The sequence below is a fragment of the Mastomys coucha genome, unplaced genomic scaffold (assembly GCF_008632895.1).
Source record: "Mastomys coucha isolate ucsf_1 unplaced genomic scaffold, UCSF_Mcou_1 pScaffold1, whole genome shotgun sequence".
Lineage (NCBI taxonomy): Eukaryota > Metazoa > Chordata > Mammalia > Rodentia > Muridae > Mastomys > Mastomys coucha.
The window spans coordinates 63,347,983-63,361,112 of NW_022196891.1; the positions used below are offsets into that span (position 1 = coordinate 63,347,983).

The window sequence follows — 13,130 nt, forward strand, 5'->3', positions numbered from 1 at the left end:
AGGGGGGAGGCAACAGGGGTTTGTTTTTGTTATTTTTGTTTGTTTCTTTGTTTTTTGGAAGGGAAACTGGGAAAGGAGAAATTTACATATAAATAAAGAAAGTATCTTTAAAAAAAAAAAAGTAGCCCCTTTGGCCATTCTTTAAATAAACACTTTAAACAACAGGTTCTACAAACAGTAGCAAAGAATGAGAGTCAACATCCTTCCCTTATATTCTCCCCAACTATGGGCCATTTATATCCAAAAGAAAAGGTCAGATAAGTTCTATCACAGAGTTAAATGTGCATGCTAATTTGGTCCTCTGAAATATCAACAAAGAACTCCTAAATTTAAAACTCAACCAAAAAAGAACACCTTAAAAATCTGTAAGATCAGCATGAGTTAATTCAATCATATCTCCTCCTTTTAACACCTGGGTTAGGATTTGATTAGTGGCCTATAGATACTTCAATAATTAACAATTCTTTTCTAGATGAGCAGGACTGGAGACATGAGATGGGGAACAGATTTATGGTAAGGACAGGAAATAGTATTTAATATATGGTAGCATAACATGGAGCTGAAAAAGGGAACATTCAAATTATACATTTCAAAATTATGCCTGTGGTGGTTTTAATGAAAATGAGCTTATATATTTGAATGCTTAATCCCCATTAGTGAAACAGTTTGGGAAGGATTAGGAGGCGTGGTGGTTTTGAAATTTGAATGTGAGAAGCATCTCATAAGATTATGTGTTTGAATACTTCATCTCCGGGTGGTGGCACTATTTTGGAAAGGCTATGAAACATTTAGGAGGGTGGAGCTTTGCTACAAGTGTCACTGGGGGAGGTTTTATAGTCAACCCCTACATCTTATTCTTGTTCTGTTTTCTGACTTCTGGGCAACCTCAAATTCCTGACATCATGCCCATCTTGCCAGAGATGAACTGTATCCACCATTCTCCCAAGTCAAAGTACTGCATTCATGGAAATAGAAAAGAAACTAATACAATGCTCAGTTTCCCATCTTTTCCCTCAAAAAACAAACAACTTTCATGATTTAAATTTAAGTCCAGCATGATCACAAAGAAACTATAAGTTTTAGCCTAGTTTATGTGTCATCAGAAAAGAATTTAAAAGCAGTAATAACCAAATTATAATTTATGTTTTAAATAACCTTGTCTGTCATGAGCGAACTAAAGTTATGTTGTATTCTTCCTGACTAATTAATTCATTTATGGCCAACTGTTCATGTTCTAGGGAAACCATCAATAGCAGAGAGCTTCCACCAACAAGAAACCAGCTTTTTTTTTTCAAATTAAGAACAGTAGAGGAATCAAATGAAACAAAGGTAGAGCCAATCTGACCAGGTTAACATTTGTCACAAAAATAATGACACCTCTGTCTGTCTGTCTTTCATAATTCAGCCCAAGAACAAGGCAGGTATCATGAAATTGGTTACATCATTTATTGTCTGAAGACTTACTGAAAATGTAATATTGTAACTCCAAAGTCTATTATAATATGTTAGAAACTCAGTTAATTTTAAATAAAATCTCCACAGACATAAGACAGTATTAGAAAATGAATTATAAATTTGTATTTTACATGTACTGTCACATTATTTAAAAATATTATTTATTGGCACTGTAATCTCAAACTGTCCTGTTTATGAAACTGACTCATTAAATATATCAGCAATTTTCAGGGTTGTGTGGCCTCGTTGTCAGTACAGGTGGACCACCATGGAAGCAAACATATCTAAAGGACCTGCAGTTGGCACTGAGCTCAGCATCGCCTTCTCCTGTGTAGGGGATTGCCACTGACCATGGTGACTGAAATCACTGGCACATACAGCGTTGGATCTAGGATGGTGTTAAGAACTGGATTGTGAAGAACCCAAACACAGTTCTGTTTTTTTTAAAACAAGCAAACCAAACCAAACCAAACCAAACCAAACAAAAAAACCCCAAATGTGTGATTGGGTGTAGGTTTAATGATGCTGTTGTTCGGTCTAATCTGAAGCACTGGTTCTTCATGGTGAATGAATGATGCACATGGGTCTAATGTCCAAGTGGAATAGAAAGGGAAGACAAAAAGTTTCTTTCTACCCAGAGGAGGTATGCTCTATGGTTCTGACAAAGATGAAGAAAATTGCAGAAGCCTATATTGGAAAGACTGTTACCAATGCTATAATCACAGTGCCAGATGACTCCAATGATTCTCAGAGGTAGGCAACAAAAAATGTAGATGCTGGGCTCAACGTACTTAGAATTATCAACTAGCCAACTACTACTGCTAGTGCTTATGGCTTAGATAGGAAGGCTGGAGTTGAAAGAAATGTGCTGAGTTATTTAGGTGACATTTTTGATATGTCAATCCCACTTTTGAGGTCTAATTCACAGCTAGAAGCACCCACTTGGGTAGAGAAGACTGACAACAGGATGGTAACCATTTTATTGCTCTGTTTAAATGCAAGCACAAGAACATCAGTGAAAACAAGAGAGCTGTCTAATGTCTGTGTACAGCTGGCAAACGGGCATGTACCCTCTCCTCCGGCACCTAAGCTGCAAATGAGACTGCTTCTTTCTCTGAGGAATCCACTTCATTAACTCCATTACCCTTACCATTACCTTTGCTCAGGGATTGAAGGCTGACCTATTTCTGTGGCACTCTGGACTCTGTAGAAAAGCCCCTTTGGTGGATGGCTCAACCAGAATCCCCAGGATTCAGAAGCTTCTGTGAGATTTCTTCAATAGAAAAGACCTGAATCTGAGCAGCAGCCCTGATGAAGCTGTTGCTTACAGTCCAGATGTCCAGGTGGGCACCTGGAGCCAACGCTGAGAATGTTAAGGTTTTGCTCCTCTTGGATGTCACTCCTATTCTCCTCGGTACTGAAACTGCTGGTAGAGTCATTACTGTCCTCATCAAACATAATATTACCATTCCTACCAACTAGACACAGATCTTCACCACTTGCTCTTACAACCTGTGGGTATGCTCATTCACTCTATAAAGATAAAAGAGCCATGACCAAGAACAACCTACATGGAAAATTTGAACTTGAAGGCCTACCTTTTGTAGACTGATATTTCTCAGACTGAAGTCACTTTTGACATTGATGCCATTGGCACCCTCAATGTTTCTAATGTAGACAAGAGCACAAAGGAGAACAAGAACACTATCATCAATCATGAGGGCCTCTTGAGTAAGAAAGATAATGTGTGAATGGTCCAGGAAGCTTGGAAGTAAAAGCTTGAAGAGAAGCAGAGAAATAACATGTTACCAAAAAATTCACTGGAATTCTATGCTTTCAATATGACAGCAAAAGTTGAAGATGAAAATCTTCGAAGCAAGATCAATGATAAGGACAAACAACAGATTCTAGACGAATGCAATGAAACCATCAGTTAGCTAGAGAAGAATCAGCAGGGAAAGCAGTGCTGAGCACCAGGAGAAAGTGTGCAACTCACCATTACCCCACCATTCAGGGTTTAGCTGCATGCCAGGAGGAATGCCTGGGGGCTTCCCAAGTTGGGGACCTTTTCCCTCTGGGGCACTTCTTCAGGGCCCATCACTGAGAGAGTTAAGTCAGTCCACAGAAAAAGATGTGAAGGACCCAAATTTAGCAAGTTCTGTGGCAGTTTTAAAGTTAGAGCTAGGAGTTTTTGGGTACTCCTCCATACTTTACCATAGAGCACAGGGAGAAGAAATAACATTGCATGCTATAAGCACCGTATCCTCAGTGGAAAAGCAATGCCTTAAATCAAACTAAAGTGAGAGCCATAGGTAGGGATGGGGAGGGAATGCTGAATGTAAGATTTACTATCTGCTATGGAATGATCGTATTTCTGCCAGCAAACATGACCTAATTTTACAAATACGGCTTTTGAAAATGATATTAAGATGAAATGATTGGGTTGGGGAGGGAGTTCGGTGGTAGAGATTGCCTAGAATGCAGGAAATTAGTACTATACAAAAACCAACCAAATAAGATGAAGTCATTAGTGTTTCTGTTCTTATAAAAAAGGGGAAATCTGAACAGAGACAACACAGAAGGAAGGTAGGAAACATGGATAGATTCTTTCTCACAGCCCTCAGAAGAACCAACCCTGATAACACCTTATGTTGGACTGGCAGCTTCTGGAGCAGTGGTTCTCAACCTGTGGGTTGCAACCCCTTTGGCAAACTTTTATTTCCAAAAAATATTTATATTATAATTCGTAAGAGTAGCAAAGTTAACTATGAAGTAGCAATGAAAATAATAATTTTAAAAGTAATAATTTGATGGTGGGGGGGGGGTCACCACACCATGAGGAACTGTACTAAAGAGTCCCGGTCAGAAAGGTCAAGAGCCACTCCCCTAGAGCTATGAAGCAATAAGTTCCTGCTGCTTAAGATACTCCAGCTGTGGTGTGCCGCTGTGGCCTCCTTAGGAACCAATATGGCTTGTGAACTTAAGCTTGCCCATGTAAGAAAGGAGGATTGCATCCAAGGGTGTACCTAAAGTGAGAATGTTATCTTAAAATAACCAGGGTCTATAAAAATAATAATTATTATATTCTCTTGATAAACATTCAATAAATGCTACTGTCAACATTCTCCTAATGCACGAAGAGAATAAAAGTGGATACTCATGGGTATCTCTGTCTTCTAACGAGGCTTTAACCACAGCCAGAGAGCATGTTTGTTGTACACGGTAAATGTCTACAGATTGCTAGAACTAATGAAACACATCACTGAAGAACAAGATGCTTTTCTTTTTCTTTTCTCCGTGTTTTGAGCCTGAAATAATATTTTCTCCAGAAGACTTAAACTGTAAACAAAGACCTTTCTCTGTCCATGTGTGCACTCTATGACAATCATAGGAAGACACCTTTCAGAGTATTACAACAATCAACAAATATTTAGAGTAACCAAACACTGACTGTAACTTGTAAAAAGGACCAAATAATTTATATATGTTCTCTTCTTTCTCCCTATTTTCTCTAATCTTACACTTATGTATAGTAGAAATGTTGTCAGTAAACAGGCACAATAATTCTCTCAAAAGTTTGTAGGTAAGCTTTAAATATATAATATATGTATATATTATATATTTGAATATATATATCTTTAAAAACACATACCAACCAGCAAAGAGCTGTCAACAATGCTGTTAGTATGGGTGAAGTTTCTTAGAAGCACACGAAACTAGTATCTTCTCTATTCCTATATACTCTAAGTTATAACAAAAGAAAAAATCCACATGAAATGTTAGTATACATTTTTTATTATTTAGACATATTACTTCATATTTAAGGAAATTGAAAAAAGTTTTAAAAAGTCATAAAAAAACAGTAACAGATTCTGATCTGTAGTCTGTTTCAGTTCTCTACTAACTTAGCTGAATTTCTTTAAACAAGTTACTTATTCTCTCTAATCTTAGATCATTGTTTAAATAAATGTTAAATATTTTACTCATTAGATTTTTTTTTATAACTATTAGTCACAAAGTGCTTCTACTAAACTACCATCAAGGATTACTGCTACTCTTTTATTGTAATAAAATACAGATGGTATTGTAAATGCTAAAGCTAACTTGACTCTATTTCTACTGCTTGCTAGGTCACAGGCATCCCAAGTATCATTCCAAAACATCAATAAATCTTAAACAGACTTTATAACTAAGATGAGAAACTATGTATTTGATAAGTCACTTTAATAGACAATCGGTAAAATAAAAGGCAATCACCATAACACCTGGGATTATCAGTGGCTACTAAATGAATAGTTGTAGCGGAAAATATTTACCAGGTATAGAAAGACTGCATTCTTTCTTTGAATTGTTTCACTGAAAATTGAGAGTAGTTTGGTAATTAAAAAGGCAGGAAAGCTCTTCTTACTTTTCCAGTCTAAGAATACAAAAAGAGAAAAAGGCAAGCTGAGTAAGCGGCACACAATAACTAACACTGTAGGGTAAGGCCACACACAACGGGGCTGCATACAATAACTATCACTTTAAGGGTAAGGCCACATACAACGGGGCGCTCGGAACTATTCGCCAGGGCACAGTTAACTCCTCTAGGTAGGCATCTCTCTTATGCCCATTTCTTCCTTTACAAAACAAATTTTACAATCTGATCTTACTGAAGAACATCAAGTTAAAGAGAAAGTCCTTGGAGCATCTATTTTAAGGTGCTGTACTTTCATGAAGCTGGATAAAAACTGCCTGAAGATTTTCTTTAATAAGTGTATTCTCTCAACCAAAACCAAAACCAAAAACTCATTTTCATTTTAGCATTCACCTCTCCCAAATTGTAAGCATTTAACTTTTTAAGAAATGATACAAATAAGTCAATGTAAGCTTTTATTAATTTTAAAATAGTCTTAAAAAAAAAGGTCATATTTTGTACTGAGAAAATGGGAAAGGTCAGTACTTGGCACACATAGTGTGGTAATTCTGCACTGCTGGTTGACTATACACTGTCTTCAAGTCTCAAGAATCTTGATCAGCAGAGAGAACCAACAGCCTCAAAGAGGCACTGACTACATAGGGTAGCACTGACCCTCACTTGCCATGTATTTTAATGTCGAGTTCTTTTGTAATTAGTTCAACTATGTGTTTACATAACCAAACCTAGTATTTGAAGGTTATAGTCCTAGTTCATGAAATTCTGAAAAGTCCACTTTAATGGTGCACACAAAATGAAAAGTGTGGCAGCTGAATTTAGATTGCCAGTGCCTGCATAAAAAAGCAAAACACAAACATAAATGGTAGCACCGTCTGTGACCTGGGTAGGTGAAGACAGGTGAGTTTGGAACTCCCTGGCTGGTAAGCCAGTCTAATGAATTAGTGAGACACTGCTTCAAAACATGAGGGGAAAGTGATTGAGGAAGATACTCATCATCCTCTGGCCTCCATAGGCATGAATATGCACATAACATGAATATGCACATATATGCACTTATAAATACACTATAAAAACACATTTTTTATTTTAAAAAATTTTAAAAGTCAAATATGTAATTAGCTCAAACTATCTTCTTTATTTTGTAGCTTAGAATATTCAATCAAAATTACTGAGATACATCCCACTGAGTATGCTACTACATAATAGTTATTTTTTATTACCAATTTGACTGGACTTATAGTTACTTAGGAAAAAAAACCACATGTATCTCTGAGCGTATCTGGGAAGGTGCTTTCAGACTAGTTTAACTGAGAGAAGACCCACCTTGAGTATGTACGGGTAGCACTATCTCATGGATTGGGATCATGGACTGAATAGGAAAGGGAAAAGAAAGCAAACTGAGCAGGTAGCAGCTCCCCATCTCTGCCTCCTGACTTTGGACATAGTGTGATGCATGAGCTCACATACTCTTGCCATAGTTAGAGCTAGTTTCCCTGTTCATCATCACCAAGATATTCTTAGATTGTGAACTAAAACACAACTTTTTTTTGCTAAAGTTGCTTCTATCAGGTATTTCGTTACAGCAGTAAAAAGAACAATATGTATGTGTATGTGTATATATATATTTTTTTATATATTTCTGAATATTTTAAGATGAATCATTTCATTTGCTTCTTATAAAATCTCTATAGCTAGGTAATGTTCCCATTATGTAAACAATGCCTCAAACTACCAAGGTAGCTACATGATGACTTGGAGAAGCCAGAGTACTAATAGGAAAGCCAATGAAACTAAAAATAAAGAACTCCGGCTACACTAAACTGAGCAATGAAGTCTGAATAGTTATTATTTTTCATGTGGTAAGAGCCTCAAGCTTGAATCAAGAAGACTAGATTTAATTAGCATACTCTTTAGAAATGTTCTCCAGAGTTCTCTCCTGTAGTGTCCTCCTCGTCAGGTAGAAGAATGCCCCAAGTGTGGCTGGAAACTCAAAAAAATAAGTAGTTTTCTAGTTTTTTTGTTAAGTCCAAAACTTAATTGGAATTTTGGTCACTTGGTGAGAATGGTGTGAGAGAATTTGGTGCTGGTGTGTTGTTTAATGCTGAAAGAGAGATATCAGCTTTTGATCCCCTGAAAGCCTGTATAGCGGCAAGAACTCACTAAAATGTTACTATAGAGTTGAGTACAAATGAGAAATTTGATTTTTTTTTTGAAAATTTATGATTTCTTCTTTCAGTTCTCTACGAAAATGGAAAACACTTTAAATTTTAAAAAGTATGAACCAAAGATAAAATCCTAAACAAATAATAAAGCACTTTAAACAAAAAGGATAGCAAAACACTGACACACTTGAACACACAGAACAATTATGAGCTTCAACATATTCACTAAAAGCCTCCAGGAAGAGATAAACCCACTCACCCTGAAGACTACAAACTGACAAACTTTTTCTGGCTGTCCACTGGCACAGGAGAGACCTTTTATCCTTTTAGAAATTTTCTTAACTTAAATTGGATGCAAATAAGTCAGGTGTGGTCCTTAAAATTGTAACACTGCTAGTCCCTGCTGAGTTTCCATAACAACGGACACAGCTGGTAATGGGGCACCAAAGGTTGTACTGACCTCAGACTGGTTTAAAAAGTTTCAATTGTTCAAGCAATTGTGGTATCTTAGTAAAAAAATAAATACAAAATTATTTTTAAAAATCTACCTTTGCTTGAAGTTTCAAATAAAATAAAGTATTAATTTCTACTAATCCAAAGGTGACTTCCAGTCTGACAACAGGGGCTGGTGTGTCTATTAATTTAGAAGAAGCCAATCATCAAATTTAGGAAAAATGTTTTGACTAAAGAAGTTGAAAAGAGAAAAACACTTTAAGTCAATACGTGTGTGTGTGTGTGTGTGTGTGTGTGTGTGTGTGTGTGTGTGAGTGAAGGGGTGTCCTTAACGCAGTGCACAGCATCCAGAAAGACTAACCGTTTTTTAAAGTACTGAATTAATTAGTGTGCCTCGTTTCCTTAAATTAATGTGCTACAGCTGTTCTTTGGCCTAATTAAAATGTTTGTAGTCATAGAGGTAGTAGCTGGGCCAGCACTATCATCAACACTATCTGGGAACTTAGAAATATAAATTCTTGGGTCCCACATTAGATCTACTAAATTAGAAACTCTAAAGGTGAAGGTTCCAGAAATATGTTCTGAAATCAATTCTCTAGAAGATTCTGATACACAGTATAGTGTGAACATCACTGATTTACAGCATCAAACTTCTGAGAGATTTGTGAAATAAATGCAGGGATTTACTCTACTCATTGGAATCTGAGTGATAGCAATAGAACAAATGTAGAGAACTTACGACTGGCCTTCTGAACGGAGTCTGTTGGCTAGTATCCTCTTTGTCTAAAGAATATGCAATGCACAGTATCAAGTTGGGCATGCTCATTTCTTTTACATGCAAAATTATCAAGCGATAACCAAGAATCTATATTATTCAAGGAAAGGAGAGTGCTGAACACAGGCTACTTCACTTACTATCATTCATAATTTATTTTCAACCATCTAGGTCTTCACACATAAGGGCAGAAAACCTAACGATTTATCCTCTTATAAAAACAAACTTTCCAAGACAGAAAATGTTTATATGTGGTCACAAACTTTAACATCCTTCACCACTGAATTCTTTAAATGCATAAAAGTATGCATTTCTTTAGTATCTAACTTATTAGATATTGTCTTGATGTACTACAAACTTTTTTTTTTAACATATTTCCAATGGGTAACATTTCAAAGAACAACTAGGTTAGCAGCATGAAAGCTATCATAGACATACTAAAATAAAACAGTTAATAGAGAACAGCCTCTAGGTAGCTCAAACACATCAGATGTTGTTAAAAATGGTAGACTCAACCAGGCTGTGCTGGCTAGTTTTATGTCAACTTGACACACAGAATCATGTGAAAGGAGGGAAGCTCAGGTGAGAACATGCGTCCAAAATCCGGCTGAAGGTCATTTCCTTAATTAGTGATTGATGAGGAGGGCCTGACCCATCGGGGGTGGTGTCATTCCTAGGTTCTATAAAAATGAGTGGGAAAACCATGGTGAGTAAGTCACTAATCAGCACCCCTTCTGCATCAGGTCTTACGTCTTTGAGTGACTATGATGTGGAAGGCCTTTCCTCCCCAACTTGCTTTGGGCATGGTGTTTCATTACACCAAGAGTAGCCCTAATGAAGACACCAACCAGGTCATTTTGTGAAACTCATCATTAAAAAATAAATTGCTAAGTGCTTTCAGTACTATCCCATAAAATGTACTTTAAAAATTTGGGGGACTAAAGATGTATGCATGCACAATAGTAGAGAACCTGCCTACTATGCACAAGCCTTGGTTCAACTCCAGGATGACAACTACTTTAAGTAAATCTAAAGACTGGTCACAATTTATAAGGAAACAAACAAACAAACAAACAAACAAACAAAACCAAATCAGAAAGACAAAGACACCCAAAAGGAAGTGTTTATTCTCAGGATCTGTTTATAAGCCACATATGCATGCATACTTTTTGTTTGAGGGAGGATGCCACTGGGGATGGAACCTAAGGTCTCCTACAACACTAGGTAAGTGGTCCCCTAAGCTACACACACAGAGCTCAGACAGATGTCTTAACACACAAGTCAGACAACAGGAGAAAGAAGGAAAGAAAAATACACACTTGCTTCCTTTTTTGCTTGCCATGTTGTTTTTTAAAGCTGGGACAGTTGAGCCACAGGTGTACATTATTCAAGGAATGTTCTCCTAAGGAATCAATTTAACTGGTTTCTACTCTTAATGTACTGTCAGCATTTACTCCACTCTTATGGGAAAAGAACTGTGAAAAAAATGAACGCTACCTAGGTCATCAAAGACAGCAATAAAGAATCAATAAGAAATGGATTCAGAATGCTCTTCAGTCTAACAGCCTCACAATTGAGCCATTTCAGCCTGACTATGTATACACGGTCTTCACTTGATAAGTTGTTTCCACAGACCTGTATTTCTGTTTTTGAAAAAAAGATTTTTTTTTTTTCCTCTTCAAGACAGGGTTTCTCTGTGTAGCCCTGGCTGTCCTGGAACTCACTCTGTAGACCAGGCTGGCCTCAAACTCAGAAATCCACCTGCCTCTGCCTCCCAAGTGCTGGGATTAAAGGCGTGGGCCACCACTGCCCTGCCCGAAAAAAGATTTGTTAGCCTATAAAGAACCAGGTTTCATTATGATATGTTTTCCGCAAACTGTGCTGTTTCTCTTCTCTCTCATCTCCTCCTCTTCTGCCCCCTCCACCTCCAGTAGTCTCCTTCCCACTTGCTTTTCTGTCACTTGTGTCTTCTGTCCTATCTCCTTTGCTCAGCACTTCTTCCCACATTGTGGCCTCTGTGATGGTTTGAATATGCTTAGCCCAGGGAGTTGCACTATTAGGAAGTGTGGCCTTGTTAGAGTAGATGCGTCACTGTGGGCGTGGGCTTTAATATTTAATGCCCTTGTCCTAGATGCCTGGAAGCCAGTCTTCTGTCTGCCTTCAGAGTAAGATATAAGAACTCTCAGCTCTTTTCTGCACCATGCCTGACTGGATGCTGCCATGTTCCTGCCTTGATAATGGACTGAACCTCTGAAACTGTAAGCCAGCCCCAATTATATGTTGTCCTTCTAAGAGTTACCTTCCTCATGGTGTCTGCTCACAGCAGTAAAGTCCTACCTGAGACAGCCTCCTATCTAGTTTCATGGCTTATGCCCACTCTTACATTCCTTTCTTTCTATACATGCAAACATTTGAAGGTAGGAACCTCATGAGAGAGAATATGTAATTTTTGTCTGAGTCTGTGTTACTTCATTTAATATACTTTTCAGATCTAAACCCTTTTATGCAATTTCATTTACAACTGAGTAGAATTCTACTATGTATAAATATATACCACATTATTTATTTTCTTAGTATATTTGGTTGGCTTCTAGTGTCTGGCTAAATATTTTTTTTACCTTATTAATCAAATTCATATAACTAAATGAGTGAAATCCTATGCAATCAGTTCTGTAACTTGATACAAAGAAAGAAACTCTCAAAAGAACAAAGACTTAAGACAAATCCGTTGTGGTCTCTATTAAAGCTTGGTTTAATAGATATCTATAAGAAAGATACAAAACAGAGAAGACTTAGACAAGGGAGGACAATTTTGGTTTAAGCTTAAAGACTTGCTACCATATGAAACTCCTGCAGTTAAAAGGAAATGGATAAACACTGGAAGATTTTTCCAATGAAAAGCTAGATTGCTTAGAAACAATGCTAACCATCTATTTGGCCTCAGTTTGTGTCATTTTCTGTGAATTCAAAAAGAATAGCTGGATAAGCTTCCAAAATGCTGAGTTCCTACCAATAATCTTTCAGGATTATAAATCCAGTCAAACTGATGTCATTGCTCATCAACTAAGGAAAACTACCTACTATGTTCACTCTTAAACAAAATAAAAATGGTAGAACAGCCACAACAGATGCTTTCTGAATTACCTTTTGTAGAGAAGGGCAGCCCCAGAACATCTCTCCTATTTGGGCTCTTCTTCCTTCATATTCAAACTCACTCATTCTGCAATTACAACAAAAAATTCACAATGACCCTTAAAAGGGATCACTGGTCTACCTTAGAAAAGCCTTCTACAATGCAATCACATTTTACTACCTATGGTGACACTGAGGAACATGGCAGAGATTTCTACAGCTTTACTCTCAAAATAGAAACCAGGAGTAAAAATTCCTTGGAAAGAATATATGCCCACTAATGTTTCAACAAGAAACAATGTTTTCAGGCTGGTGAGATGGCTCAGCAGGGAAGAGCACCGACTGCTCTTCAGAAGGTCATGAGCTCAAATCCCAGCAACCACATGGTGGCTCATAACCACCCGTAATGAGATCGGATGCCCTCTTCTGGTGTGTCTGAAGACACCTACAGTGTACTTATACATAATAAATAAATAAATCCTTAAAAAAAAAAACAGCTAAAAAAAAAGAAACAATGTTTTCATACATTTTAAAAGAATTCATTGTGAAAAATAGAATTCATTGTGTAGAAAACCTATATAAATAATTAGCAAGTCAATTAAAATATAGTTTATTCTAAAGAAATTATTATGTTTAAATCCTCTAACATGGCTTGGGGCTATAGGTACTTGCCACGCACACTTTGAGTGAAGGCGGTATCTGAGGCGTAAACTTCAAGGAAAGTCAGTCTCCTGCC

General features: G+C 37.1%; 1 protein-coding gene and 1 pseudogene across 4 annotated transcripts in view; one reads left to right on the forward strand and one right to left on the reverse strand.

The window, feature by feature from the left end:
• The window catches only part of Pou2f1 (POU class 2 homeobox 1), a 149,184-nt gene that overhangs the window by 85,004 nt on the left and 51,050 nt on the right, over positions 1-13,130 (reverse strand). Inside the window, exons 2-3 of one of the 4 annotated variants that reach the window (XM_031388195.1) lie at positions 12,407-12,482; positions 5,772-5,872 (exon numbers count right to left, since the gene is read on the reverse strand). The exons of 2 other annotated variants lie outside the window; for them this stretch is intronic. The gene's annotated coding sequence lies outside the window, so the exon portion shown is untranslated. The remainder of the gene's footprint in view (positions 1-5,771; positions 5,873-12,406; positions 12,483-13,130) is intronic. One more of the 4 variants, XM_031388204.1, reaches the window with a different exon arrangement.
• On the forward strand, positions 1,956-3,116 carry LOC116102931 (annotated as a pseudogene).